The sequence below is a fragment of the Euphorbia lathyris genome, chromosome 1 (genome assembly GCF_963576675.1).
Source record: "Euphorbia lathyris chromosome 1, ddEupLath1.1, whole genome shotgun sequence".
In the NCBI taxonomy this organism is placed as follows: Eukaryota; Viridiplantae; Streptophyta; class Magnoliopsida; order Malpighiales; family Euphorbiaceae; genus Euphorbia; species Euphorbia lathyris.
Window position 1 is genome coordinate 132,511,469 of NC_088910.1, and position 16,979 is coordinate 132,528,447.

General features: G+C 47.6%; 51 non-coding genes across 51 annotated transcripts; all 51 read right to left on the bottom strand.

The window, feature by feature from the left end:
• Positions 1–36: 36 nt before the first annotated feature.
• LOC136213718 (5S ribosomal RNA) lies at positions 37–155 on the bottom strand. The gene has a single exon (XR_010680820.1). It is a non-coding gene; the product is annotated as a 5S ribosomal RNA (ribosomal RNA).
• A 260-nt stretch (positions 156–415) lies between these two features.
• Positions 416–534, bottom strand: LOC136213200 (5S ribosomal RNA). The gene has a single exon (XR_010680325.1). It is a non-coding gene; the product is annotated as a 5S ribosomal RNA (ribosomal RNA).
• A 183-nt stretch (positions 535–717) lies between these two features.
• On the bottom strand, positions 718–836 carry LOC136214318 (5S ribosomal RNA). The gene has a single exon (XR_010681409.1). It is a non-coding gene; the product is annotated as a 5S ribosomal RNA (ribosomal RNA).
• A 259-nt stretch (positions 837–1,095) lies between these two features.
• On the bottom strand, positions 1,096–1,214 carry LOC136214098 (5S ribosomal RNA). The gene has a single exon (XR_010681195.1). It is a non-coding gene; the product is annotated as a 5S ribosomal RNA (ribosomal RNA).
• Positions 1,215–1,442: 228 nt separating this feature from the next.
• On the bottom strand, positions 1,443–1,561 carry LOC136212176 (5S ribosomal RNA). The gene has a single exon (XR_010679346.1). It is a non-coding gene; the product is annotated as a 5S ribosomal RNA (ribosomal RNA).
• Positions 1,562–1,742: 181 nt separating this feature from the next.
• On the bottom strand, positions 1,743–1,861 carry LOC136213719 (5S ribosomal RNA). The gene has a single exon (XR_010680821.1). It is a non-coding gene; the product is annotated as a 5S ribosomal RNA (ribosomal RNA).
• Positions 1,862–2,121: 260 nt separating this feature from the next.
• LOC136213201 (5S ribosomal RNA) lies at positions 2,122–2,240 on the bottom strand. The gene has a single exon (XR_010680326.1). It is a non-coding gene; the product is annotated as a 5S ribosomal RNA (ribosomal RNA).
• A 183-nt stretch (positions 2,241–2,423) lies between these two features.
• On the bottom strand, positions 2,424–2,542 carry LOC136211317 (5S ribosomal RNA). Its single transcript, XR_010678525.1, has one exon. It is a non-coding gene; the product is annotated as a 5S ribosomal RNA (ribosomal RNA).
• A 228-nt stretch (positions 2,543–2,770) lies between these two features.
• Positions 2,771–2,889, bottom strand: LOC136212177 (5S ribosomal RNA). Its single transcript, XR_010679347.1, has one exon. It is a non-coding gene; the product is annotated as a 5S ribosomal RNA (ribosomal RNA).
• Positions 2,890–3,070: 181 nt separating this feature from the next.
• On the bottom strand, positions 3,071–3,189 carry LOC136213720 (5S ribosomal RNA). The gene has a single exon (XR_010680822.1). It is a non-coding gene; the product is annotated as a 5S ribosomal RNA (ribosomal RNA).
• Positions 3,190–3,449: 260 nt separating this feature from the next.
• Positions 3,450–3,568, bottom strand: LOC136213580 (5S ribosomal RNA). Its single transcript, XR_010680682.1, has one exon. It is a non-coding gene; the product is annotated as a 5S ribosomal RNA (ribosomal RNA).
• A 183-nt stretch (positions 3,569–3,751) lies between these two features.
• LOC136211318 (5S ribosomal RNA) lies at positions 3,752–3,870 on the bottom strand. Its single transcript, XR_010678526.1, has one exon. It is a non-coding gene; the product is annotated as a 5S ribosomal RNA (ribosomal RNA).
• A 259-nt stretch (positions 3,871–4,129) lies between these two features.
• On the bottom strand, positions 4,130–4,248 carry LOC136211319 (5S ribosomal RNA). The gene has a single exon (XR_010678527.1). It is a non-coding gene; the product is annotated as a 5S ribosomal RNA (ribosomal RNA).
• A 182-nt stretch (positions 4,249–4,430) lies between these two features.
• On the bottom strand, positions 4,431–4,549 carry LOC136212351 (5S ribosomal RNA). The gene has a single exon (XR_010679513.1). It is a non-coding gene; the product is annotated as a 5S ribosomal RNA (ribosomal RNA).
• Positions 4,550–4,730: 181 nt separating this feature from the next.
• On the bottom strand, positions 4,731–4,849 carry LOC136213721 (5S ribosomal RNA). The gene has a single exon (XR_010680824.1). It is a non-coding gene; the product is annotated as a 5S ribosomal RNA (ribosomal RNA).
• A 260-nt stretch (positions 4,850–5,109) lies between these two features.
• LOC136213202 (5S ribosomal RNA) lies at positions 5,110–5,228 on the bottom strand. Its single transcript, XR_010680327.1, has one exon. It is a non-coding gene; the product is annotated as a 5S ribosomal RNA (ribosomal RNA).
• Positions 5,229–5,411: 183 nt separating this feature from the next.
• Positions 5,412–5,530, bottom strand: LOC136211894 (5S ribosomal RNA). The gene has a single exon (XR_010679079.1). It is a non-coding gene; the product is annotated as a 5S ribosomal RNA (ribosomal RNA).
• Positions 5,531–5,789: 259 nt separating this feature from the next.
• On the bottom strand, positions 5,790–5,908 carry LOC136211320 (5S ribosomal RNA). Its single transcript, XR_010678528.1, has one exon. It is a non-coding gene; the product is annotated as a 5S ribosomal RNA (ribosomal RNA).
• A 182-nt stretch (positions 5,909–6,090) lies between these two features.
• LOC136211321 (5S ribosomal RNA) lies at positions 6,091–6,209 on the bottom strand. Its single transcript, XR_010678529.1, has one exon. It is a non-coding gene; the product is annotated as a 5S ribosomal RNA (ribosomal RNA).
• Positions 6,210–6,468: 259 nt separating this feature from the next.
• Positions 6,469–6,587, bottom strand: LOC136214715 (5S ribosomal RNA). Its single transcript, XR_010681791.1, has one exon. It is a non-coding gene; the product is annotated as a 5S ribosomal RNA (ribosomal RNA).
• Positions 6,588–6,847: 260 nt separating this feature from the next.
• Positions 6,848–6,966, bottom strand: LOC136212353 (5S ribosomal RNA). Its single transcript, XR_010679515.1, has one exon. It is a non-coding gene; the product is annotated as a 5S ribosomal RNA (ribosomal RNA).
• A 183-nt stretch (positions 6,967–7,149) lies between these two features.
• Positions 7,150–7,268, bottom strand: LOC136215096 (5S ribosomal RNA). Its single transcript, XR_010682148.1, has one exon. It is a non-coding gene; the product is annotated as a 5S ribosomal RNA (ribosomal RNA).
• A 259-nt stretch (positions 7,269–7,527) lies between these two features.
• Positions 7,528–7,646, bottom strand: LOC136213722 (5S ribosomal RNA). Its single transcript, XR_010680825.1, has one exon. It is a non-coding gene; the product is annotated as a 5S ribosomal RNA (ribosomal RNA).
• A 260-nt stretch (positions 7,647–7,906) lies between these two features.
• LOC136214751 (5S ribosomal RNA) lies at positions 7,907–8,025 on the bottom strand. The gene has a single exon (XR_010681824.1). It is a non-coding gene; the product is annotated as a 5S ribosomal RNA (ribosomal RNA).
• A 183-nt stretch (positions 8,026–8,208) lies between these two features.
• On the bottom strand, positions 8,209–8,327 carry LOC136214319 (5S ribosomal RNA). Its single transcript, XR_010681410.1, has one exon. It is a non-coding gene; the product is annotated as a 5S ribosomal RNA (ribosomal RNA).
• Positions 8,328–8,586: 259 nt separating this feature from the next.
• LOC136212032 (5S ribosomal RNA) lies at positions 8,587–8,705 on the bottom strand. Its single transcript, XR_010679211.1, has one exon. It is a non-coding gene; the product is annotated as a 5S ribosomal RNA (ribosomal RNA).
• A 257-nt stretch (positions 8,706–8,962) lies between these two features.
• On the bottom strand, positions 8,963–9,081 carry LOC136212178 (5S ribosomal RNA). Its single transcript, XR_010679348.1, has one exon. It is a non-coding gene; the product is annotated as a 5S ribosomal RNA (ribosomal RNA).
• Positions 9,082–9,262: 181 nt separating this feature from the next.
• LOC136213723 (5S ribosomal RNA) lies at positions 9,263–9,381 on the bottom strand. Its single transcript, XR_010680826.1, has one exon. It is a non-coding gene; the product is annotated as a 5S ribosomal RNA (ribosomal RNA).
• Positions 9,382–9,641: 260 nt separating this feature from the next.
• LOC136213203 (5S ribosomal RNA) lies at positions 9,642–9,760 on the bottom strand. Its single transcript, XR_010680328.1, has one exon. It is a non-coding gene; the product is annotated as a 5S ribosomal RNA (ribosomal RNA).
• Positions 9,761–9,943: 183 nt separating this feature from the next.
• Positions 9,944–10,062, bottom strand: LOC136214793 (5S ribosomal RNA). Its single transcript, XR_010681864.1, has one exon. It is a non-coding gene; the product is annotated as a 5S ribosomal RNA (ribosomal RNA).
• A 259-nt stretch (positions 10,063–10,321) lies between these two features.
• Positions 10,322–10,440, bottom strand: LOC136211322 (5S ribosomal RNA). The gene has a single exon (XR_010678530.1). It is a non-coding gene; the product is annotated as a 5S ribosomal RNA (ribosomal RNA).
• Positions 10,441–10,699: 259 nt separating this feature from the next.
• On the bottom strand, positions 10,700–10,818 carry LOC136212179 (5S ribosomal RNA). Its single transcript, XR_010679349.1, has one exon. It is a non-coding gene; the product is annotated as a 5S ribosomal RNA (ribosomal RNA).
• A 183-nt stretch (positions 10,819–11,001) lies between these two features.
• Positions 11,002–11,120, bottom strand: LOC136215265 (5S ribosomal RNA). The gene has a single exon (XR_010682312.1). It is a non-coding gene; the product is annotated as a 5S ribosomal RNA (ribosomal RNA).
• Positions 11,121–11,303: 183 nt separating this feature from the next.
• LOC136213633 (5S ribosomal RNA) lies at positions 11,304–11,422 on the bottom strand. The gene has a single exon (XR_010680731.1). It is a non-coding gene; the product is annotated as a 5S ribosomal RNA (ribosomal RNA).
• Positions 11,423–11,603: 181 nt separating this feature from the next.
• On the bottom strand, positions 11,604–11,723 carry LOC136215743 (5S ribosomal RNA). The gene has a single exon (XR_010682775.1). It is a non-coding gene; the product is annotated as a 5S ribosomal RNA (ribosomal RNA).
• Positions 11,724–11,903: 180 nt separating this feature from the next.
• On the bottom strand, positions 11,904–12,023 carry LOC136215744 (5S ribosomal RNA). The gene has a single exon (XR_010682776.1). It is a non-coding gene; the product is annotated as a 5S ribosomal RNA (ribosomal RNA).
• Positions 12,024–12,203: 180 nt separating this feature from the next.
• LOC136215745 (5S ribosomal RNA) lies at positions 12,204–12,323 on the bottom strand. Its single transcript, XR_010682777.1, has one exon. It is a non-coding gene; the product is annotated as a 5S ribosomal RNA (ribosomal RNA).
• Positions 12,324–12,503: 180 nt separating this feature from the next.
• Positions 12,504–12,623, bottom strand: LOC136215748 (5S ribosomal RNA). Its single transcript, XR_010682779.1, has one exon. It is a non-coding gene; the product is annotated as a 5S ribosomal RNA (ribosomal RNA).
• A 181-nt stretch (positions 12,624–12,804) lies between these two features.
• On the bottom strand, positions 12,805–12,923 carry LOC136215146 (5S ribosomal RNA). Its single transcript, XR_010682195.1, has one exon. It is a non-coding gene; the product is annotated as a 5S ribosomal RNA (ribosomal RNA).
• Positions 12,924–13,181: 258 nt separating this feature from the next.
• On the bottom strand, positions 13,182–13,300 carry LOC136215732 (5S ribosomal RNA). Its single transcript, XR_010682764.1, has one exon. It is a non-coding gene; the product is annotated as a 5S ribosomal RNA (ribosomal RNA).
• Positions 13,301–13,484: 184 nt separating this feature from the next.
• LOC136214880 (5S ribosomal RNA) lies at positions 13,485–13,603 on the bottom strand. Its single transcript, XR_010681946.1, has one exon. It is a non-coding gene; the product is annotated as a 5S ribosomal RNA (ribosomal RNA).
• Positions 13,604–13,785: 182 nt separating this feature from the next.
• On the bottom strand, positions 13,786–13,904 carry LOC136214438 (5S ribosomal RNA). The gene has a single exon (XR_010681523.1). It is a non-coding gene; the product is annotated as a 5S ribosomal RNA (ribosomal RNA).
• Positions 13,905–14,088: 184 nt separating this feature from the next.
• On the bottom strand, positions 14,089–14,207 carry LOC136215511 (5S ribosomal RNA). Its single transcript, XR_010682551.1, has one exon. It is a non-coding gene; the product is annotated as a 5S ribosomal RNA (ribosomal RNA).
• A 182-nt stretch (positions 14,208–14,389) lies between these two features.
• LOC136212917 (5S ribosomal RNA) lies at positions 14,390–14,508 on the bottom strand. The gene has a single exon (XR_010680057.1). It is a non-coding gene; the product is annotated as a 5S ribosomal RNA (ribosomal RNA).
• Positions 14,509–14,767: 259 nt separating this feature from the next.
• LOC136214269 (5S ribosomal RNA) lies at positions 14,768–14,886 on the bottom strand. The gene has a single exon (XR_010681364.1). It is a non-coding gene; the product is annotated as a 5S ribosomal RNA (ribosomal RNA).
• A 183-nt stretch (positions 14,887–15,069) lies between these two features.
• Positions 15,070–15,188, bottom strand: LOC136215542 (5S ribosomal RNA). The gene has a single exon (XR_010682581.1). It is a non-coding gene; the product is annotated as a 5S ribosomal RNA (ribosomal RNA).
• Positions 15,189–15,447: 259 nt separating this feature from the next.
• On the bottom strand, positions 15,448–15,566 carry LOC136211323 (5S ribosomal RNA). The gene has a single exon (XR_010678531.1). It is a non-coding gene; the product is annotated as a 5S ribosomal RNA (ribosomal RNA).
• Positions 15,567–15,748: 182 nt separating this feature from the next.
• Positions 15,749–15,867, bottom strand: LOC136215137 (5S ribosomal RNA). The gene has a single exon (XR_010682187.1). It is a non-coding gene; the product is annotated as a 5S ribosomal RNA (ribosomal RNA).
• Positions 15,868–16,048: 181 nt separating this feature from the next.
• LOC136215654 (5S ribosomal RNA) lies at positions 16,049–16,168 on the bottom strand. Its single transcript, XR_010682691.1, has one exon. It is a non-coding gene; the product is annotated as a 5S ribosomal RNA (ribosomal RNA).
• A 182-nt stretch (positions 16,169–16,350) lies between these two features.
• Positions 16,351–16,469, bottom strand: LOC136215026 (5S ribosomal RNA). Its single transcript, XR_010682082.1, has one exon. It is a non-coding gene; the product is annotated as a 5S ribosomal RNA (ribosomal RNA).
• Positions 16,470–16,651: 182 nt separating this feature from the next.
• On the bottom strand, positions 16,652–16,770 carry LOC136211324 (5S ribosomal RNA). The gene has a single exon (XR_010678532.1). It is a non-coding gene; the product is annotated as a 5S ribosomal RNA (ribosomal RNA).
• Positions 16,771–16,979: the final 209 nt, after the last annotated feature.

The following is a 16,979-nucleotide window of genomic DNA, read 5'->3' on the forward strand; positions in this document are numbered from 1 at the left end:
TTAAATAATTAAAAAATACACGTTGCAAAAATTTTGGGGGTGCAACACGAGGACTTCCCAAGAGGTCACCCATCTTAGTACTACTCTCGCCCAAGCACGTTTAATTTCGGAGTTCTGATGGGATCCGGTGCATTAGTGCTGGTATGATCGCACCCGTCATCCCATGCAAAAACTAAGCATATATTCCATACTGGGCGCCCCTTTCTCCCGTATGCTCATCCTTCACGTGCATGCACAAGCCCCCGGACCCCAAACACTGACCCCCGCCTCGAAAACGTGCACGCCATGGTGAAAAAAAAAATTAAATAATTAAAAAATGCACGTTGCAAAAAAGTTTGGGCCCGCCTCGAAAACGTGCACGCCATGGTGAAAAAAAAATTAAATAATTAAAAAATGCACGTTGCAAAAAAGTTTGGGGGTGCAACACGAGGACTTCCCAAGAGGTCACCCATCTTAGTACTACTCTCACCCAAGCACGTTTAACTTCGGAGTTCTGATGGGATCCGGTGCATTAGTGCTGGTATGATCGCACCCTTCATCCCATGCAAAAACTAAGCATATATTCCATACTGGGCGCCCCTTTCTCCCGTATGCTCATCCTTCACGTGCATGCACAAGCCCCCGGACCCCAAACACTGACCCCCGCCTCAAAAACGTGCACGCCATGGTGAAAAAAAAAATTAAATAATTAAAAAATGCACGTTGCAAAAAAGTTTGGGGGTGCAACACGAGGACTTCCCAAGAGGTCACCCATCTTAGTACTACTCTCGCCCAAGCACGTTTAACTTTAGAGTTCTGATGGGATCCGGTGCATTAGTGCTGGTATGATCGCACCCGTCATCTCATGCAAAAACTACGCATATATTCCATATTAGGCGCCCCTTTCTCCCGTATGCTCATCCTTCACGTGCATGCACAAGCCCCCGGACCCCAAACACTGACCCCCGCCTCGAAAACGTGCACGCCATGGTGAAAAAAAAAATTAAATAATTAAAAAATGCACGTTGCAAAAAAGTTTGGGCCCGCCTCGAAAACGTGCACGCCATGGTGAAAAAAAATTAAATAATTAAAAAATGCACGTTGCAAAAAAGTTTGGGGGTGCAACACGAGGACTTCCCAAGAGGTCACCCATCTTAGTACTACTCTCGCCCAAGCACGTTTAACTTCGGCGTTCTGATGGGATCCGGTGCATTAGTGCTGGTATGATCGCACCCGTTATCCCATGCAAAAACTAAGCATATATTCCATACTGGGCGCCCCTTTCTCCCGTATGCTCATCCTTCACGTGCATGCACAAGCCCCCGGACCCCAAACACTGACCCCCGCCTCGAAAACGTGCACGCCATGGTGAAAAAAAAATTAAATAATTAAAAAATGCACGTTGCACGCCATGGTGAAAAAAAAATTAAATAATTAAAAAATGCACGTTGCAAAAAAGTTTGGGGGTGCAACACGAGGACTTCCCAAGAGGTCACCCATCTTAGTACTACTCTCGCCCAAGCACGTTTGACTTCGGAGTTCTGATGGGATCCGGTGCATTAGTGCTGGTATGATCGCACCCGTCATCCCATGCAAAAACTAAGCATATATTCCATACTGGGCGCCCCTTTCTCCCGTATGCTCATCCTTCACGTGCATGCACAAGCCCCCGGACCCCAAACACTGACCCCCGCCTCGAAAACGTGCACGCCATGGTGAAAACAAAATTAAATAATTAAAAAATACACGTTGCAAAAATTTTGGGGGTGCAACACGAGGACTTCCCAAGAGGTCACCCATCTTAGTACTACTCTCGCCCAAGCACGTTTAATTTCGGAGTTCTGATGGGATCCGGTGCATTAGTGCTGGTATGATCGCACCCGTCATCCCATGCAAAAACTAAGCATATATTCCATACTGGGCGCCCCTTTCTCCCGTATGCTCATCCTTCACGTGCATGCACAAGCCCCCGGACCCCAAACACTGACCCCCGCCTCGAAAACGTGCACGCCATGGTGAAAAAAAAAATTAAATAATTAAAAAATGCACGTTGTAAAAAAGTTTGGGCCCGCCTCGAAAACGTGCACGCCATGGTGAAAAAAAAATTAAATAATTAAAAAATGCACGTTGCAAAAAAGTTTGGGGGTGCAACACGAGGACTTCCCAAGAGGTCACCCATCTTAGTACTACTCTCACCCAAGCACGTTTAACTTCGGAGTTCTGATGGGATCCGGTGCATTAGTGCTGGTATGATCGCACCCTTCATCCCATGCAAAAACTAAGCATATATTCCATACTGGGCGCCCCTTTCTCCCGTATGCTCATCCTTCACGTGCATGCACAAGCCCCCGGACCGCAAACACTGACCCCCGCCTCGAAAACGTGCACGCCATGGTGAAAAAAAAAATTAAATAATTAAAAAATGCACGTTGCAAAAAAGTTTGGGGGTGCAACACGAGGACTTCCCAAGAGGTCACCCATCTTAGTACTACTCTCGCCCAAGCACGTTTAACTTCGGAGTTCTGATGGGATCCGGTGCATTAGTGCTGGTATGATCGCACCCGTTATCCCAAGCAAAAACTAAGCATATATTCCATACTGGGCGCCCCTTTCTCCCGTATGCTCATCCTTCACGTGCATGCACAAGCCCCCGGACCCCAAACACTGACCCCCGCCTCGAAAACGTGCACGCCATGGTGAAAAAAAAATTAAATAATTAAAAAATGCACGTTGCACGCCATGGTGAAAAAAAAATTAAATAATTAAAAAATGCACGTTGCAAAAAAGTTTGGGGGTGCAACACGAGGACTTCCCAAGAGGTCACCCATCTTAGTACTACTCTCGCCCAAGCACGTTTGACTTCGGAGTTCTGATGGGATCCGGTGCATTAGTGCTGGTATGATCGCACCCGTCATCCCATGCAAAAACTAAGCATATATTCCATACTGGGCGCCCCTTTCTCCCGTATGCTCATCCTTCACGTGCATGCACAAGCCCCCGGACCCCAAACACTGACCCCCGCCTCGAAAACGTGCACGCCATGGTGAAAACAAAATTAAATAATTAAAAAATACACGTTGCAAAAATTTTGGGGGTGCAACACGAGGACTTCCCAAGAGGTCACCCATCTTAGTACTACTCTCGCCCAAGCACGTTTAATTTCGGAGTTCTGATGGGATCCGGTGCATTAGTGCTGGTATGATCGCACCCGTCATCCCATGCAAAAACTAAGCATATATTCCATACTGGGCGCCCCTTTCTCCCGTATGCTCATCCTTCACGTGCATGCACAAGCCCCCGGACCCCAAACACTGACCCCCGCCTCGAAAACGTGCACGCCATGGTGAAAAAAAAAATTAAATAATTAAAAAATGCACGTTGTAAAAAAGTTTGGGCCCGCCTCGAAAACGTGCACGCCATGGTGAAAAAAAAATTAAATAATTAAAAAATGCACGTTGCAAAAAAGTTTGGGGGTGCAACACGAGGACTTCCCAAGAGGTCACCCATCTTAGTACTACTCTCACCCAAGCACGTTTAGCTTCGGAGTTCTGATGGGATCCGGTGCATTAGTGCTGGTATGATCGCACCCTTCATCCCATGCAAAAACTAAGCATATATTCCATACTGGGCGCCCCTTTCTCCCGTATGCTCATCCTTCACGTGCATGCACAAGCCCCCGGACCGCAAACACTGACCCCCGCCTCGAAAACGTGCACGCCATGGTGAAAAAAAAAATTAAATAATTAAAAAATGCACGTTGCAAAAAAGTTTGGGGGTGCAACACGAGGACTTCCCAAGAGGTCACCCATCTTAGTACTACTCTCGCCCAAGCACGTTTAACTTCGGAGTTCTGATGGGATCCGGTGCATTAGTGCTGGTATGATCGCACCCGTCATCCCATGCAAAAACTACGCATATATTCCATATTGGGCGCCCCTTTCTCCCGTATGCTCATCCTTCACGTGCATGCACAAGCCCCCGGACCCCAAACACTGACCCCCGCCTCGAAAACGTGCACGCCATGGTGAAAAAAAAAATTAAATAATTAAAAAATGCACGTTGCAAAAAAGTTTGGGCCCGCCTCGAAAACATGCACGCCATGGTGAAAAAAAATTAAATAATTAAAAAATGCACGTTGCAAAAAAGTTTGGGGGTGCAACACGAGGACTTCCCAAGAGGTCACCCATCTTAGTACTACTCTCGCCCAAGCACGTTTAACTTCGGAGTTCTGATGGGATCCGGTGCATTAGTGCTGGTATGATCGCACCCGTTATCCCATGCAAAAACTAAGCATATATTCCATACTGGGCGCCCCTTTCTCCCGTATGCTCATCCTTCACGTGCATGCACAAGCCCCCGGACCCCAAACACTGACCCCCGCCTCGTAAACGTGCACGCCATGGTGAAAAAAAAATTAAATAATTAAAAAATGCACGTTGCAAAAAAGTTTGGGGGTGCAACACGAGGACTTCCCAAGAGGTCACCCATCTTAGTACTACTCTCGCCCTAGCACGTTTGACTTCGGAGTTCTGATGGGATCCGGTGCATTAGTGCTGGTATGATCGCACCCGTCATCCCATGCAAAAACTAAGCATATATTCCATACTGGGCGCCCCTTTCTCCCGTATGCTCATCCTTCACGTGCATGCACAAGCCCCCGGACCCCAAACACTGACCCCCGCCTCGAAAACGTGCACGCCATGGTGAAAAAAAAATTAAATAATTAAAAAATACACGTTGCAAAAATTTTGGGGGTGCAACACGAGGACTTCCCAAGAGGTCACCCATCTTAGTACTACTCTCGCCCAAGCACGTTTAATTTCGGAGTTCTGATGGGATCCGGTGCATTAGTGCTGGTATGATCGCACCCGTCATCCCATGCAAAAACTAAGCATATATTCCATACTGGGCGCCCCTTTCTCCCGTATGCTCATCCTTCACGTGCATGCACAAGCCCCCGGACCCCAAACACTGACCCCCGCCTCGAAAACGTGCACGCCATGGTGAAAAAAAAAATTAAATAATTAAAAAATGCACGTTGCAAAAAAGTTTGGGCCCGCCTCGAAAACGTGCACGCCATGGTGAAAAAAAAATTAAATAATTAAAAAATGCACGTTGCAAAAAAGTTTGGGGGTGCAACACGAGGACTTCCCAAGAGGTCACCCATCTTAGTACTACTCTCACCCAAGCACGTTTAACTTCGGAGTTCTGATGGGATCCGGTGCATTAGTGCTGGTATGATCGCACCCTTCATCCCATGCAAAAACTAAGCATATATTCCATACTGGGCGCCCCTTTCTCCCGTATGCTCATCCTTCACGTGCATGCACAAGCCCCCGGACCGCAAACACTGACCCCCGCCTCGAAAACGTGCACGCCATGGTGAAAAAAAAAATTAAATAATTAAAAAATGCACGTTGCAAAAAAGTTTGGGGGTGCAACACGAGGACTTCCCAAGAGGTCACCCATCTTAGTACTACTCTCGCCCAAGCACGTTTAACTTCGGAGTTCTGATGGGATCCGGTGCATAAGTGCTGGTATGATCGCACCCGTCATCCCATGCAAAAACTACGCATATATTCCATATTGGGCGCCCCTTTCTCCCGTATGCTCATCCTTCACGTGCATGCACAAGCCCCCGGACCCCAAACACTGACCCCCGCCTCGAATACGTGCACGCCATGGTGAAAAAAAAAATTAAATAATTAAAAAATGCACGTTGCAAAAAAGTTTGGGCCCGCCTCGAAAACATGCACGCCATGGTGAAAAAAAATTAAATAATTAAAAAATGCACGTTGCAAAAAAGTTTGGGGGTGCAACACGAGGACTTCCCAAGAGGTCACCCATCTTAGTACTACTCTCGCCCAAGCACGTTTAACTTCGGAGTTCTGATGGGATCCGGTGCATTAGTGCTGGTATGATCGCACCCGTTATCCCATGCAAAAACTAAGCATATATTCCATACTGGGCGCCCCTTTCTCCCGTATGCTCATCCTTCACGTGCATGCACAAGCCCCCGGACCCCAAACACTGACCCCCGCCTCGTAAACGTGCACGCCATGGTGAAAAAAAAATTAAATAATTAAAAAATGCACGTTGCAAAAAAGTTTGGGGGTGCAACACGAGGACTTCCCAAGAGGTCACCCATCTTAGTACTACTCTCGCCCAAGCACGTTTAACTTCGGAGTTCTGATGGGATCCGGTGCATTAGTGCTGGTATGATCGCACCCGTCGTCCCATGCAAAAAGTAAGCATATATTCCATACTGGGCGCCCCTTTCTCCCGTATGCTCATCCTTCACGTGCATGCACAAGCCCCCGGACCCCAAACACTGACCCCCGCCTCGAAAACGTGCACGCCATGGTGAAAAAAAAATTAAATAATTAAAAAATGCACGTTGCAAAAAAGTTTGGGCCCGCCTCGAAAACGTGCACGCCATGGTGAAAAAAAAATTAAATAATTAAAAAATGCACGTTGCAAAAAAGTTTGGTGGTGCAAGACGAGGACTTCCCAAGAGGTCACCCATCTTAGTACTACTCTCGCCCAAGCACGTTTAACTTCGGAGTTCTGATGGGATCCGGTGCATTAGTGCTGGTATGATCGCACCCGTCATCCCATGCAAAAACTAAGCATATATTCCATACTGGGCGCCCCTTTCTCCCGTATGCTCATCCTTCACGTGCATGCACAAGCCCCCGGACCCCAAACACTGACCCCCGCCTCGAAAACGTGCACGACATGGTGAAAAAAAAATTAAATAATTAAAAAATGCACGTTGCAAAAAAGTTTAGGCCCGCCTCGAAAACGTGCACGCCATGGTGAAAAAACAAATTAAAAAATTAAAAAATGCACGTTGCAAAAAAGTTTGGGGGTGCAACACGAGGACTTCCCAAGAGGTCACCCATCTTAGTACTACTCTCGCCCTAGCACGTTTGACTTCGGAGTTCTGATGGGATCCGGTGCATTAGTGCTGGTATGATCGCACCCATCATCCCATGCAAAAACTAAGCATATATTCCATACTGGGCGCCCCTTTCTCCCGTATGCTCATCCTTCACGTGCATGCACAAGCCCCCGGACCCCAAACACTGACCCCGCCTCGTAAACGTGCACGCCATGGTGAAAAAAAAAAATTAAGTAATTAAAAAATGCACGTTGCAAAAAAGTTTGGGGGTGCAACACGAGGACTTCCCAAGAGGTCACCCATCTTAGTACTACTCTCGCCGAAGCACGTTTGACTTCGGAGTTCTGATGGGATCCGGTGCATTAGTGCTGGTATGATCGCACCCGTCATCCCATGCAAAAACTAAGCATATATTCCATACTGGGCGCCCCTTTCTCCCGTATGCTCATCCTTCACGTGCATGCACAAGCCCCCGGACCCCAAACACTGACCCCCGCCTCGAAAACGTGCACGCCATGGTGAAAAAAAAAATTAAATAATTAAAAAATGCACGTTGCAAAAAAGTTTGGGCCCGTCTCGAAAACGTGCACGCCATGGTGAAAAAAAAATTAAATAATTAAAAAATACACGTTGCAAAAATTTTGGGGGTGCAACACGAGGACTTCCCAAGAGGTCACCCATCTTAGTACTACTCTCGCCCAAGCACGTTTAATTTCGGAGTTCTGATGGGATCCGGTGCATTAGTGCTGGTATGATCGCACCCGTCATCCCATGCAAAAACTAAGCATATATTCCATACTGGGCGCCCCTTTCTCCCGTATGCTCATCCTTCACGTGCATGCACAAGCCCCCGGACCCCAAACACTGACCCCCGCCTCGAAAACGTGCACGCCATGGTGAAAAAAAAAATTAAATAATTAAAAAATGCACGTTGCAAAAAAGTTTGGGCCCGCCTCGAAAACGTGCACGCCATGGTGAAAAAAAAATTAAATAATTAAAAAATGCACGTTGCAAAAAAGTTTGGGGGTGCAACACGAGGACTTCCCAAGAGGTCACCCATCTTAGTACTACTCTCACCCAAGCTCGTTTAACTTCGGAGTTCTGATGGGATCCGGTGCATTAGTGCTGGTATGATCGCACCCTTCATCCCATGCAGAAACTAAGCATATATTCCATACTGGGCGCCCCTTTCTCCCGTATGCTCATCCTTCACGTGCATGCACAAGCCCCCGGACCCCAAACACTGACCCCCGCCTCGAAAACGTGCACGCCATGGTGAAAAAAAAAATTAAATATTTAAAAAATGCACGTTGCAAAAAAGTTTGGGGGTGCAACACGAGGACTTCCCAAGAGGTCACCCATCTTAGTACTACTCTCGCCCAAGCACGTTTAACTTTAGAGTTCTGATGGGATCCGGTGCATTAGTGCTGGTATGATCGCACCCGTCATCCCATGCAAAAACTACGCATATATTCCATATTAGGCGCCCCTTTCTCCCGTATGCTCATCCTTCACGTGCATGCACAAGCCCCCGGACCCCAAACACTGACCCCCGCCTCGAAAACGTGCACGCCATGGTGAAAAAAAAAATTAAATAATTAAAAAATGCACGTTGCAAAAAAGTTTGGGCCCGCCTCGAAAACGTGCACGCCATGGTGAAAAAAAATTAAATAATTAAAAAATGCACGTTGCAAAAAAGTTTGGAGGTGCAACACGAGGACTTCCCAAGAGGTCACCCATCTTAGTACTACTCTCGCCCAAGCACGTTTAACTTCGGAGTTCTGATGGGATCCGGTGCATTAGTGCTGGTATGATCGCACCCGTTATCCCATGCAAAAACTAAGCATATATTCCATACTGGGCGCCCCTTTCTCCCGTATGCTCATCCTTCACGTGCATGCACAAGCCCCCGGACCCCAAACACTGCCCCCGCCTCGAAAACGTGCACGCCATGGTGAAAAAAAAATTAAATAATTAAAAAATGCACGTTGCAAAAAAGTTTGGGCCCGCCTCGAAAACGTGCACGCCATGGTGAAAAAAAATTAAATAATTAAAAAATGCACGTTGCAAAAAAGTTTGGGGGTGCAACACGAGGACTTCCCAAGAGGTCACCCATCTTAGTACTACTCTCGCCCAAGCACGTTTGACTTCGGAGTTCTGATGGGATCCGGTGCATTAGTGCTGGTATGATCGCACCCGTCATCCCATGCAAAAACTAAGCATATATTCCATACTGGGCGCCCCTTTCTCCCGTATGCTCATCCTTCACGTGCATGCACAAGCCCCCGGACCCCAAACACTGACCCCCGCCTCGAAAACGTGCACGCCATGGTGAAAAAAAAATTAAATAATTAAAAAATACACGTTGCAAAAATTTTGGGGGTGCAACACGAGGACTTCCCAAGAGGTCACCCATCTTAGTACTACTCTCGCCCAAGCACGTTTAATTTCGGAGTTCTGATGGGATCCGGTGCATTAGTGCTGGTATGATCGCACCCGTCATCCCATGCAAAAACTAAGCATATATTCCATACTGGGCGCCCCTTTCTCCCGTATGCTCATCCTTCACGTGCATGCACAAGCCCCCGGACCCCAAACACTGACCCCCGCCTCGAAAACGTGCACGCCATGGTGAAAAAAAAAATTAAATAATTAAAAAATGCACGTTGCAAAAAAGTTTGGGCCCGCCTCGAAAACGTGCACGCCATGGTGAAAAAAAAATTAAATAATTAAAAAATGCACGTTGCAAAAAAGTTTGGGGGTGCAACACGAGGACTTCCCAAGAGGTCACCCATCTTAGTACTACTCTCACCCAAGCACGTTTAACTTCGGAGTTCTGATGGGATCCGGTGCATTAGTGCTGGTATGATCGCACCCTTCATCCCATGCAAAAACTAAGCATATATTCCATACTGGGCGCCCCTTTCTCCCGTATGCTCATCCTTCACGTGCATGCACAAGCCCCCGGACCCCAAACACTGACCCCCGCCTCGAAAACGTGCACGCCATGGTGAAAAAAAAAATTAAATAATTAAAAAATGCACGTTGCAAAAAAGTTTGGGGGTGCAACACAAGGACTTCCCAAGAGGTCACCCATCTTAGTACTACTCTCGCCCAAGCACGTTTAACTTTAGAGTTCTGATGGGATCCGGTGCATTAGTGCTGGTATGATCGCACCCGTCATCCCATGCAAAAACTACGCATATATTCCATATTAGGCGCCCCTTTCTCCCGTATGCTCATCCTTCACGTGCATGCACAAGCCCCCGGACCCCAAACACTGACCCCCGCCTCGAAAACGTGCACGCCATGGTGAAAAAAAAAATTAAATAATTAAAAAATGCACGTTGCAAAAAAGTTTGGGCCCGCCTCGAAAACGTGCACGCCATGGTGAAAAAAAATTAAATAATTAAAAAATGCACGTTGCAAAAAAGTTTGGGGGTGCAACACGAGGACTTCCCAAGAGGTCACCCATCTTAGTACTACTCTCGCCCAAGCACGTTTAACTTCGGAGTTCTGATGGGATCCGGTGCATTAGTGCTGGTATGATCGCACCCGTTATCCCATGCAAAAACTAAGCATATATTCCATACTGGGCGCCCCTTTCTCCCGTATGCTCATCCTTTACGTGTATGCACAAGCCCCCGGACCCCAAACACTGACCCCCGCCTCGAAAACGTGCACGCCATGGTGAAAAAAAAATTAAATAATTAAAAAATGCACGTTGCAAAAAAGTTTGGGCCCGCCTCGAAAACGTGCACGCCATGGTGAAAAAAAAATTAAATAATTAAAAAATGCACGTTGCAAAAAAGTTTGGGGGTGCAACACGAGGACTTCCCAAGAGGTCACCCATCTTAGTACTACTCTCGCCCAAGCACGTTTGACTTCGGAGTTCTGATGGGATCCGGTGCATTAGTGCTGGTATGATCGCACCCGTCATCCCATGCAAAAACTAAGCATATATTCCATACTGGGCGCCCCTTTCTCCCGTATGCTCATCCTTCACGTGCATGCACAAGCCCCCGGACCCCAAACACTGACCCCCGCCTCGAAAACGTGCACGCCATGGTGAAAAAAAAAATTAAATAATTAAAAAATGCACGTTGCAAAAAAGTTTGGGGGTGCACCACGAGGACTTCCCAAAAGGTCACCCATCTTAGTACTACTCTCGCCCAAGCACGTTTGTCTTCGGAGTTCTGATGGGATCCGGTGCATTAGTGCTGGTATGATCGCACCCGTCATCCCATACAAAAACTAAGCATATATTCCATACTGGGCGCCCCTTTCTCCCGTATGCTCATCCTTCACGTGCATGCACAAGCCCCCGGACCCCAAACACTGACCCCCGCCTCGAAAACGTGCACGCCATGGTGAAAAAAAAAATTAAATAATTAAAAAATGCACGTTGCAAAAAAGTTTGGGGGTGCACCACGAGGACTTCCCAAAAGGTCACCCATCTTAGTACTACTCTCGCCCAAGCACGTTTAACTTCGGAGTTCTGATGGGATCCGGTGCATTAGTGCTGGTATGATCGCACCCGTCATCCCATGCAAAAACTAAGCATATATTCCATACTGGGCGCCCCTTTCTCCCGTATGCTCATCCTTCACGTGCATGCACAAGCCCCCGGACCCCAAACACTGACCCCCGCCTCGAAAACGTGCACGCCATGGTGAAAAAAAAAATTAAATAATTAAAAAATGCACGTTGCAAAAAAGTTTGGGGGTAAACCCGAGGACTTCCCAAGAGGTCACCCATCTTAGTACTACTCTCGCCCAAGCGCGTTTAACTTCGGAGTTCTGATGGGATCCGGTGCATTAGTGCTGGTATAATCGCACCCGTCATCCCATGCAAAAACTAAGCATATATTCCATACTGGGCGCCCCTTCCTCCCGTATGCTCATCCTTCACGTGCATGCACAAGCCCCCGGACCCCAAACACTGACCCCCGCCTCGAAAATGTGCATGCCATGGTGAAAAAAAAATTAAATAATTAAAAAATGCACGTTGCAAAAAAGTTTGGGGGTAAACCCGAGGACTTCCCAAGAGGTCACCCATCTTAGTACTACTCTCGCCCAAGCGCGTTTAACTTCGGAGTTCTGATGGGATCCGGTGCATTAGTGCTGGTATAATCGCACCCGTCATCCCATGCAAAAACTAAGCATATATTCCATACTGGGCGCCCCTTCCTCCCGTATGCTCATCCTTCACGTGCATGCACAAGCCCCCGGACCCCAAACACTGACCCCCGCCTCGAAAACGTGCACGCCATGGTGAAAAAAAAATTAAATAATTAAAAAATGCACGTTGCAAAAAAGTTTGGGGGTAAACCCGAGGACTTCCCAAGAGGTCACCCATCTTAGTACTACTCTCGCCCAAGCGCGTTTAACTTCGGAGTTCTGATGGGATCCGGTGCATTAGTGCTGGTATAATCGCACCCGTCATCCCATGCAAAAACTAAGCATATATTCCATACTGGGCGCCCCTTCCTCCCGTATGCTCATCCTTCACGTGCATGCACAAGCCCCCGGACCCCAAACACTGACCCCCGCCTCGAAAATGTGCATGCCATGGTGAAAAAAAAATTAAATAATTAAAAAATGCACGTTGCAAAAAAGTTTGGGGGTAAACCCGAGGACTTCCCAAGAGGTCACCCATCTTAGTACTACTCTCGCCCAAGCGCGTTTAACTTCGGAGTTCTGATGGGATCCGGTGCATTAGTGCTGGTATAATCGCACCCGTCATCCCATGCAAAAACTAAGCATATATTCCATACTGGGCGCCCCTTCCTCCCGTATGCTCATCCTTCACGTGCATGCACAAGCCCCCGGACCCCAAACACTGACCCCCGCCTCGAAAACGTGCACGCCATGGTGAAAAAAAAATTAAATAATTAAAAAATAAACGTTGCAAAAATTTTGGTGGTGCAACACGAGGACTTCCCAAGAGGTCACCCATCTTAGTACTACTCTCGCCCAAGCACGTTTAACTTCGGACTTCTGATGGGATCCGGTGCATTAGTGCTGGTATGATCGCACCCGTCATCCCATGCAAAAACTAAGCATATATTCCATACTGGGTGCCCCTTTCTCCCGTATGCTCATCCTTCACGTGCATGCACAAGCCCCCGGACCCCAAACACTGACCCCCGCCTCGAAAACGTGCACGCCATGGTGAAAAAAAAAATTAAATAATTAAAATGCACGTTGCAAAAAAGTTTGGGCCCGCCTCGAAAACGTGCACGCCATGGTGAAAAAAAAATTAAATAATTAAAAAATGCACGTTGCAAAAAAGTTTGGGGGTGCAACACGAGGACTTCCCAAGAGGTCACCCATCTTAGTACTACTCTCGCCAAAGGACGTTGGACTTCGGAGTTCTGATGGGATCCGGTGCATTAGTGCTGGTATGATCGCACCCGTCATCCCATGCAAAAACTAAGCATATATTCCATACTGGGCGCCCCTTTCTCCCGTATGCTCATCCTTCACGTGCATGCACAAGCCCCCGGACCCCAAACACTGACCCCCGCCTCGTAAACGTGCACGCCATGGTGAAAAAAATAAATTAAATAATTAAAAAATGCACGTTGCAAAAAAGTTTGGGGGTGCAACCCGAGGACTTCCCAAGAGGTCACCCATCTTAGTACTACTCTCGCCCAAGCACGTTTAACTTCGGGGTTCTGATGGGATCCGGTGCATTAGTGCTGGTATGATCGCACCCGTCATCCCATGCAAAAACTAAGCATATATTCCATACTGGGCGCCCCTTTCTCCCGTATGCTCATCCTTCACGTGCATGCACAAGCCCCCGGACCCCAAACGCTGACCCCCGCCTCGAAAACATGCACGCCATGGTGAAAAAAAAATTAAATAATTAAAAAATGCACGTTGCAAAAAAGTTTGGGGGTGCAACACGAGGACTTCCCAAGAGGTCACCCATCTTAGTACTACTCTCGCCCAAACACGTTTAACTTCGAAGTTCTGATGGGATCCGGTGCATTAGTGCTGGTATGATCGCACCCGTCATCCCATGCAAAAACTAAGCATATATTCCATACTGGGCGCCCCTTTCTCCCGTATGCTCATCCTTCACGTGCATGCACAAGCCCTCGGACCCCAAACACTGACCCCCGCCTCGTAAACGTGCACGCCATGGTGAAAAAAAAAGATTAAATAATTAAAAAATGCACGTTGCAAAAAAGTTTGGGGGTGCAACCCGAGGACTTCCCAAGAGGTCACCCATCTTAGTACTACTCTTGCCCAAGCACGTTTAACTTCGGGGTTCTGATGGGATCCGGTGCATTAGTGCTGGTATGATCGCACCCGTCATCCCATGCAAAAACTAAGCATATATTCCATACTGGGCACCCCTTTCTCCCGTATGCTCATCCTTCACGTGCATGCACAAGCCCCCGGACCCCAAACACTGACCCCCGCCTCGAAAACGTGCATGCCATGGTGAAAAAAAAATTAAATAATTAAAAAATGCACGTTGCAAAAAAGTTTGGGGGTGCAACACGAGGACTTCCCAAGAGGTCACCCATCTTAGTACTACTCTCGCCCAAGCACGTTTATCTTCGGAGTTCTGATGGGATCCGGTGCATTAGTGCTGGTATGATCGCACCCGTCATCCAATGCAAAAACTAAGCATATATTCCATACTGGGCGCCCCTTTCTCCCGTATGCTCATCCTTCACGTGCATGCACAAGCCCCCGGACCCCAAACACTGACCCCCGCCTCGAAAACGTGCACGCCATGGTGAAAAAAAAATTAAATAATTAAAAAATGCACGTTGCAAAAAAGTTTGGGCCCGCCTCGAAAACGTGCACGCCATGGTGAAAAAAAAATTAAATAATTAAAAAATGCACGTTGCAAAAAAGTTTGGGTGTGCAACACGAGGAGTTCCCAAGAGGTCACCCATCTTAGTACTACTCTCGCCCAAGCACGTTTCACTTCGGAGTTCTGATGGGATCCGGTGCATTAGTGCTGGTATGATCGCACCCGTCATCCTATGCAAAAACTAAGCATATATTCCATATTGGGCGCCCCTTTCTCCCGTATGCTCATCCTTCACGTGCATGCACAAGCCCCCGGACCCCAAACACTGACCCCCGCCTCGAAAACGTGCACGCCATGGTGAAAAAAAAAATTAAATAATTAAAAAATGCACGTTGCAAAAAAGTTTGGGGGTGCAACCCGAGGACTTCCCAAGAGGTCACCCATCTTAGTACTACTCTCGCCCAAGCACGTTTCACTTCAGAGTTCTGATGGGATCCGGTGCATTATTGCTGGTATGATCGCACCCGTCATCCCATGCAAAAAGTAAGCATATATTCCATACTAGGCGCCCCTTTCTCCCGTATGCTCATCCTTCACGTGCATGCATAAGCCCCCGAACCCCAAACACTGACCCCCGCCTCGAAAACGTGCACGCCATGGTGAAAAAAAAATTAAATAATTAAAAAATGCACGTTGCAAAAAAGTTTGGGCCCGCCTCGAAAACGTGCACGCCATGGTGAAAAAAAAATTAAATAATTAAAAAATGCATGTTGCAAAAAAGTTTGGGGGTGCAACACGAGGACTTCCCAAGAGGTCACCCATCTTAGTACTACTCTCGCCCAAGCACGTTTAACTTCGGAGTTCTGATGGGATCCGGTGCATTAGTGCTGGTATGATCGCACCCGTCATCCCATGCAAAAACTAAGCATATATTCCATACTGGGTGCCCCTTTCTCCCGTATGCTCATCCTTCACGTGCATGCACAAGCCCCCGGACCCCAAACACTGACCCCCGCCTCGAAAACGTGCACGCCATGGTGAAAAAAAAATTAAATAATTAAAAAATGCACGTTGCAAAAAAGTTTGGGGGTGCAACACGAGGACTTCCCAAGAGGTCACCCATCTTAGTACTACTCTCACACAAGCACGTTTAACTTCGGAGTTCTGATGGGATCCGGTGCATTAGTGCTGGTATGATCGCACCCGTCATCCCATGCAAAAACTAAGCATATATTCCATACTGGGTGCCCCTTTCTCCCGTATGCTCATCCTTCACGTGCATGCACAAGCCCCCGGACCCCAAACACTGACCCCCGCCTCGAAAACGTGCACGCCATGGTGAAAAAAAAAATTAAATAATTAAAAAATGCACGTTGCAAAAAAGTTTGGGGGTAAACCCGAGGACTTCCCAAGAGGTCACCCATCTTAGTACTACTCTCGCCCAAGCACGTTTAACTTCGGAGTTCTGATGGGATCCGGTGCATTAGTGCTGGTATGATCGCACCCGTCATGCCATGCAAAAACTAAGCATATATTCCATACTGGGCGCCCCTTTCTCCCGTATGCTCATCCTTCACGTGCATGCACAAGCCCCCGGACCCCAAACACTGACCCCCGCCTCGAAAACGTGCATGCCATGGTGAAAAAAAAATTAAATAATTAAAAAATGCACGTTGTAAAAAAGTTTGGGGGTGCAACACGAGAACTTCCCAAAAGGTCACCCATCTTAGTACTACTCTGGCCCAAGCACGTTTAACTTCAGAGTTCTGATGGGATCCGGTGCATTAGTGCTGGTATGATCGCACCCGTCATCCCATGCAAAAACTAAGCATATATTCCATACTGGGCGCCCCTTTCTCCCGTATGCTCATCCTTCACGTGCATGCACAAGCCCCCGGACACCAAACACTGACCCCCGCCTCGAAAACGTGCACGCCATGGTGAAAAAAAAATTAAATAATAAAAAAATGCACGTTGCAAAAAAGTTTGGGGGTGCAACACGAGGACTTCCCAAGAGGTCACCCATCTTAGTACTACTCTCGCCCAAGCACGTTTAACTTCGGAGTTCTGATGGGATCCGGTGCATTAGTGCTGGTATGATCGCACCCGTCATCCCATGCAAAAACTAAGCATATATTCCATACTGGGCGCCCCTTTCTCCCGTATGATCATCCTTCACGTGCATGCACAAGCCCCCGGACCCCAAACACTGACTCCCGCCTCGAAAACGTGCACGCCATGGTGAAAAAAAAAATAAAATAATTAAAAAATGCACGTTGCAAAAAAGTTTGGGCCCGCCTCGAAAACGTGCACGCCA